The 7914-nt window shown below is 39.2% G+C and overlaps 1 long non-coding RNA gene across 1 annotated transcript in view; it reads right to left on the bottom strand.

Moving 5' to 3' along the window:
- Positions 1-217: 217 nt before the first annotated feature.
- The window catches only part of LOC121815681, a 9039-nt gene continuing 1342 nt past the window's right edge, over positions 218-7914 (bottom strand). Inside the window, exons 2-3 of the long non-coding RNA XR_006055278.1 lie at positions 7562-7715; positions 218-2701 (exon numbers count right to left, since the gene is read on the bottom strand). This is a non-coding gene — a long non-coding RNA (uncharacterized LOC121815681). The remainder of the gene's footprint in view (positions 2702-7561; positions 7716-7914) is intronic.

The raw sequence follows: 7914 nt of genomic DNA, 5'->3' as shown, positions 1-7914 counted from the left end.
ACCCTTATTTTTGATTCATGACTGTTCATATGATTTATGCTTTTTTCTTTTTTACTTGGAGATTATTTTAATTGCTTGCATTCTGCCAATAAGCACTAATTATAATAATACAGCATGCAATATTAGATTTATATTACAAAATTTGAAAAATAATAAAGACTTATAAGTATATGTTATGGTTAACAAAGTGTAGTATTTGACTGCAAAATATAGTGGAGCCATAGCGAAATCCATCTTTCATACTGTAAGTGGATTCAGTGGTATTTTTATGGTACTAACCTTCTATATGGTCATGGCACATAGTTATGGCCTGCCCTGCAGTGCCTCTGACGCATGACTCCTGAGAAATGATAACAGGTCGGCTTAGTTGAGGCAGAGGCACAGTAGTGCAAGACTAATTGAGTAACTAATCCCTTTTGTTATTTTCATTTCAAGTGTTTTTTCTTCGATAATACCAGGTTTGTAATGCCCAGTACACACTCCTCACGCTGCCATTTTCTCTTTACTCTATTTAGTTTATTTTTAATCTTATTTGTCTTATTTATTGTCAGTGTCAATATTATTATAATTATTGTTGATTGTTATTATTTACAGCTCCTCTCTGACTGCTCGTGGCTTTTTGATAGCCTGAGGTAAATTCCTTTTTTTTGTGTTTAGACACTTGACAATAAAGTTTATTCAGGTAATAAGTCTGTAGTGCACGTTGTTTTAGACACACACCTTATTTTTGCTCCAGGGCCTATATTATTTAGTTTTTCTAACTGAGAAATATATAACATCAGCATATAAAATGGTACTTGTCTTTTCTCAGACTCAGATATCTAATGTTGTGAAAGTTATTATCAGTAAAATCCCAGCATTCCCATCTAAACGTTGCCATCTCATCTGCACAAAGCTTGTAGCGTATCTTTGTATTCATGCCTTGCAGTTTGTGAGAACAATGCACAGTCACTTTATTAAGTATAACTTATTATTACTTGATTTGACCCCCTTTTGTCTTCCCTTAACTCTTCATAGGAGAGAATCAACAAGCTTGAGCTTGAAACTTTCCTCAGACATTTAAGTCCACATTGATATGATAGTGTCACACATTTTCTGAAGATGGTGTGAATCTGCTGTTCTCCCCCATCTCAAAAGCACTTTGTTGGATTGAAATCTGATGATTTGAAGTATGAACTTGTCATATTCAAGAAACCAGTTTTAAAATGATCTGAGCTTTGCGACAGCAGCAATACTCAGGCAGGCTCTGGCATTTAAGCAATATTCAAGTGATACAAAGGGGCCTATAGTGTGTCCAGAAAACATTTGTCACACCATTACACCAGCACCACCAGCCTGAACCGTTGATCCAAGCCAGGACAAGTCCATGCTTTTATGCTGTTTATACCAAATTCTGACCTTAGTATTCGATTGTAGCAGCAGAAATCGAGAGTAACATTTTTTCATCTTCTATTGTCCAGTTTTGTTGAGCCCCTGTGAACTGTAACCTCACTTTCCTGTTATGATCTAACAGGTGTGGCACCCAGTCTCGTCTTGTGCTGCTGTAGCCCATCTGCTTCAAGCTTTTGAAGTGTTGTAGATTAGGAGATGCTCTTCTGCACCCCTTGGCTAGGGTGAGTTGTTATTTGAGGTACTTTTGCTGTAATATCAGCCCAAAGCAGTCTGGCCATTCTCCTCTGACTCCTTGTATGAACAAAGCATTGTCACCCAGAGGAGTCCTGCTCTTTGGAAACACAGGGAACATTCAAACTCCACACAGATGTGCCCAGGGAGAGAAGAGAATCAAACCCAAACCCAATATTTCATCCATGAAACCTTAATTTAACTTTTACTTTATTAAAGACATTATTGGTAAATGACTTTAAGGCATCTAAATGGTAAATATCTTTAACAAGTCCTCACTTGGACACCATTCACCAGTCGTTTCAACTAATTTCAGAACATAGGCAGTAGCTGCTTGTGTGTGCTTTATTGATCTTTACCTTTATTAAACACAATACAAAAACCCATATAAAAAAATTACATTCTTTATAAACACAAAATATAAGTTTATCTTTATTTAACAAAATCAGAAGTTCAATAATACATTTACCATCAGGGGAAAGAGTTCACAGAAGAATTGAGGCACAATTTTGATGAAGACTTAAGAAGCCAGTCAGCACCTTTGAGCAGCGAGGCAGTAGAAACCGGATGCAATTCAAACAAATGCGACCTACTTTCATGGCATCATATTTCAGTTTATTCATGTACAGAGTCTGATAGTCCACCTCCCAGAACACTGATTTCATATGGTGCTAGAGACTGTGTACAAACATCTACGTCACCAAATGAAATCAGTTTCTGAGTGCAGTTCTTTACTCAACAAGTCTTCTGATTGACACTGTTAATAGGTTTAATACAGAAAAGGACATTCTTGTATATTCATGGCCTGGCAAGCTTCCTTTAGCAAAGTGGATGCAGGTGTAGCTCAAAGGCTGCTGCTGTTTGAGGACGGAAGCTGGCTGTATTTGTTCAGTTGCTAATTTCCCAGATGAACACCAGAGGGTGTGGTTACACAGCCGGCTAGAGCCATGACAGAAGTGGTGCAAGGAATTTAGCTCGGATCCGAAGGGATGTTTTTGGAGAAACCACCTCAGCAAAGCTGGTTGGAAACTCCTGGGTGCCTCCTGGTGCTCCACCTACCTGATTGTGCAGACCTCTGCTGCAAACGACAAAAAAATCTGAATCAGGCTGCTGACCAACGTCACACTGTGCATCATGAAATGCATGAAAATAAAGAATGATAACACAGGCGATATTTACACATCAGTAATGCTATTTCTGAACATTAAATCTGGCTTTTTAGGACATTTCTGATTATAATCTAGACCATAGGTGTCAAACTCTGGCCCGCGGGCCAAATTTGGCCCGCAGCCTAATTACATTTGGCCCGCAAAGCCATACCAAATTATTATTAGAGCTGGCCTGCTGGTATTATACAGCTAATATATATATCGTTTAGTATTAAGCTTTGCTTGTTCCATAATCAGTTTTTCAGCAAAACTTGTTTGAGTCCAAAAGAAAAGATTCATTCTTAAATCTGGAGGAAGATTTTTTTCCTCCATAAATATTAATGTTAGCCCGCGACCTTGTTCCAGTTTTGAATTTTGGCCCACTGTGTATTTGAGTTTGACACCCCTGATCTAGACAGTGGTTCTTGAACTAAGACGTAGGATGTAAACGTTTTTGATTTCTTAAGAGGGCAATCAAGAATTTTTTTTTTGAAAACCACTGTATTAGTCGATGCTCCTGTTACACAGGAACAAAGCTTCAAATAATGAGGCGAGTGTTTATACAAATAAAACCTCTGAGCCAAAAGCGCAGACTGCTGGAAACAGAAGAACAGAAAAAGATTATTTTGAACTGCCTATTTTGAAAGTCATGCAAAGTTCCTCTAGTAGAGATTATAAATTAGAAATGAGTGTAACAGACTCCTTTTAAAATAAAGCCAAAACACACACGGGGTTTGTGTGAAGCTTAAAAATAATCACCTCTCAATTGAACAAGTGAAGTATTGTATCTCATTTGTATGTAAACCAAAGAGTAGGCTAACTAGAAATGCACTTGGAAAGTACAGTGCTATGTGAAATGCCCTCATAGCTCACAGTGTTAAAGAAAGATATCTACACCCACATCCACACCAACAACTGTTCCTTTTCACACCTGTTCCATCTCTTTACGTGATTTTGTGAAATTTGCCCAACAACAAATGATGCTGAAAACATGTTGGATCTCCCTGATGGAGGTTTTATGGTGGAGTTTGTACCAAATTTCACTTTTACTGTCTATGCTCAGGCTGATAATGCAAAGGCATTATTTTTAACAGCCAGCAGGGGGCGACTCCTGTGGCTATAGAACGAACAGTAAATCCAAATGTTCTCAATTGCTAATTTCAAGTTTTACTGAACCCAGCATTGGAAAAGTACGATCCCAATTTGAGTCAAAAAGATAGTAAAGCAGTGTGTGCTGTTACTGACAACCATATGGTTTCTCAGAGAGTTCGCATCTAGTTTCAAAACACCAAGATAGCAACTGCTTTACAACAGGCCTCCATTAAACAGTGGGTGGTGTCATGGTGGCTGAGTTTTGAATCTCTGTATGAGTAGGAAAGTGCAAACCTTGCTGTTTCTCCTGGTTTCTGTATGGTAAGCTGTGCTAAACCAAACTATCCTCTATAGATTCATCTTTACAGTGAAGAGAGGTGAAGGCCAATCAATGTTCTGGTTTGTCTTTCAGAAACAAAATTGACAAATGCAAAATGTGTAACTATTCCTTTAAATGTGGGATGCGATTAAGTAATTACACAGAAGCAGGTTGGGTAACATTCACAGGGCAGGGATAGAACAATAGGATAGAGACAATCCTCTATTCAGCTTTCTTATAGGGTTAAAGCGTCAAGACTTTGTTTTCAGTATCTGAACCAAGAACAATAAACAGCTGAAATTAAGTGTGCACCATAAAGGTATGCAGCAGGTCTAGCAGGTCTTATAATAATGTTTCAACCACAGAAGCTATGAAGCTCTGAGTCATGTTCGTTCTCAGATGGCTTCATTTGAACGTCAGTTTAAATGGGGTGAAGTTCATCACACCTCGCCAAATCCCACTGAACATATGGAGCAACAAGCAGAGACACAAAGCTGGAGAGTAAAATAATGCTTGATTTCAATGAAGGGAAAGATTAATCTCTGTGCAATCTTCCCACATCATGAAAAAAAAATTCATGGATGAATAAAGACAAAGGAAATGAATTCACCAATGTGTCACCAAACTGTGGTGGTGACTGAGGATCCAAAGAAACAGTAGTCATCAGTGCATTTTTCATTTCCCCAGTCCTTTTACTTGATATCATCTGCTGTCTCAGAATATAAAGCAAGAATGAGTCATTTTGACATCACTCTAAAATGCAGAGAATAAGTCAGGGGAGACTCTGCTTGATTCAGGGAGGAAGAAGGATGTGAAGGGGTCATTCTACTAAGTGCTTCCTGAAGGTGCTGTGGCTTCAGGTGAAATATCCTCAGCACCCTTAAGCGAGTTCAGTTAAAGGGCAAGCAATTATCCTTACTAGTGGAAGGCATAACCCCAGAAACATCTGCAGTTATGTGCTGGTGAGGCACAGGGATGAGGGACGGAGGTGACATAAACACGGAGGATCTGATATTTCAGTTCCTGAAATAGCATCTGATGAATTTGACAATTCTGAAGTTCAGAGTGACGTAAATCAAACTGAAAGTTGATTTAAATCAGTCTTTTAAAGTATTTATTTCACATTAAGGTACTCTGTTTTAAAGGAAAACAGTTGAAAAATTCCTGTTGAATCATTGTTTTTGCTCAGATGTTATCAAACGTACGCCAGCAGGGGCTTAACATTAAACCCAACCCTGTTTCCAGGAATGGATAACTCACTGGTTGCTGCAGCTTAACCTTTACCAGATTGGGTTGAGAATGCTATTGATCTTCGCGTCTAACTCTAGGCAAGGCAGTGAGTAAACACAAATTCCAACATGTCAGATTATTACTCCAAGACAATGAGAAAGAAGTATGATAGGAACCCAAGGGGTCTTTTAGGATTCAGAAAACTGGTAAGGAAAACCATCCCTGAATGCTTAAAAATACAACACTGAAGACTAGTTCATCCACTTCCTGGCCCAGTTACAACCTGTGAATACTTAACTCTTTCGTGGATGAAATATGCATGGTTATTTTATGTTATATATGTATAAACTCAATTATTAAAGAAGACCTATCATCTTTTTTAAAAGTCTGCGCACTGTTACATTGGTTGCTTATAATAAATAGCAGTTTATAATAATTACTTCATTGTCTTCCTTCTCTCACCCCAACCAGTCGCAGCAGATGGCCGCGCCCCTCCCTGAGCCTGGTTCTGCTGGAGGTTTCTTCCTGTTAAAAGGGAGTTTTTCCTTCCCACTGTCGCCAAAGTGCTTGCTCATAGCCGGTCATTTGATTGTTTATTGGTTGATTATTCTCTGTATGTATTATTGTAGGGTCCACCTTACAATATAAAGCTGTCGTTGTGATTTGGTGCTATGTAAATAAAATTGAATTGAATTGTATGTAGGGGTAATTGGTGGGGGTCAAAAGATCAGGCTTTAGACTGTTACAGAGTGAAGATACTGCTAATATGAAGACCTCAGGGGTATGCCTCTCCCACAAAAGCCCCACCCAGCAGCTGTTAAAATCTTCTGTTTACAGGGGGCCAACCAATCAGAGGAAAGGTGGAGGAAGGAGAAGAGCTCTGGCTTGTTTCAGACAGAGGCTCATTATCAGATATTTTAAGATTAGATTTAATGTAATCTTACATTAAGATTAGCAAAACATGAGCATCAGGCTGATCAGAACTTTTTGCCGTCTGAGGACCGAGGGTGATGTCAATCAAACCCTGTTTAGAGGGCACAGTACTAACCACTGGTGTGACATAGCTATGAGTTTTCTGATACTGCTTGAAGCGATCAAATGAATGTCCTGTTAACAAATGCTGACGTGACACGTGAAAGGGTTAAACTTAGAAGTGTGTCATGCGTCAAGAGAAAAACCCTACATCCTGGACTTAAAGCAATCAGCCTTGTGACAGATGAGTCAGAAGAAAAAAAAATCCTGGGCTTTTTTTTAAACACATTGATGGTGATCATTGATTATGCATGCATATATATGAGCCTCAGCATGACAAAGAGTGCAAAGGAATAACACAGAAACACAGCTATTACTACTATCATTTGCTATAGGTAGGATGACTAACAGGGGGATTTTAAAGACTTGCTACTGTGCTGCTAATTATTCTGGACCTTTATTTCTTTGCCTGAGATCCGGGACTGCACAGACAAAAGAAGGCTTCATTGCACACCGGACTTAAATGACAGAATGAGGTTTGCAGGGAGTGTTCTGTAGCTAAATATATACCTCCGCCAATGTAGGACAGAATCCAGGTGTGGTCACCTGATGTTCAGAAGCGTAATATCTAGCTATGAAAGCAGGAGAAAGTTTAGAGCAGACAAACATCCAGAATAATTCAGCGTCAAGGTTGGTTGTTGAGCCGTTTTCTTGCGAGTAATGATGGAGCAACAGAGAGAAAGAGTTTCTCAGCAGTGGCTCAGAGGCAGAGGACCTTATGATACTCACTGCCTTTGCGTTTACTAGACAGAAACCAAAGATAGAAATTTTACACAATTCCCAAATTCTGGGCTGGTTCTCATCCCGGAGAAAGTGCAGATAAATTGTCAACTATTACCCTAATGGACTTGTGCTTTTTCACTTGATGGTAACCATTAAAGCTTGGAAAAATAAAAAGTGAAAGATTGTGGCTTACTGTTCTTTAAAAGTTGAGTGAAAATGAAACTGCTAAGTCATTTTCTGTAACAACCAGAACCATTATGCAAAATAACACAGTAACAAGACATAAGGTCAGCATGTTAAAATGATATCTGTGTCTTCATAACAAGCAAATTAAAATAAATATATGAATAAAAAGAACAAATACATAAGCACAGGAATAAACACAAACACTTACCGAGCCGCCAGTCACCTGCGACACAGTGAATGACTTCCTCCTTGAAGACGTTTTCATACCCGCTTCTCCGGTTTAAAGCCACTCCTGTCCCGTACTGAGGCGTCCTGTATTATATTGTACTGTAGGTTCTGAGCTCCTCAGGGCTGTCTTCTCTCTGCGTAAGTGTGTGAGAGAGCTTGATGAGCGACAGAGGAGTTATGAGATGGAGATGCCGCTGTGAGCTCAGCCCTCCTTCCTTTCTCTCTTTTTACAGTCAGTATGAGCTGTTCATCCACTCTGCTGCCAGAGTCATTATTGTAACTGTGAGTCAACGCGGGCTCCACACAAACACAGGCACACACACACACACACAC

This window comes from Haplochromis burtoni, unplaced genomic scaffold (genome assembly GCF_018398535.1).
Source record: "Haplochromis burtoni strain Fernald_Lab_line unplaced genomic scaffold, NCSU_Asbu1 Contig_272, whole genome shotgun sequence".
Lineage (NCBI taxonomy): Eukaryota > Metazoa > Chordata > Actinopteri > Cichliformes > Cichlidae > Haplochromis > Haplochromis burtoni.
This window is presented reverse-complemented; position numbering and strand designations above follow the sequence as displayed.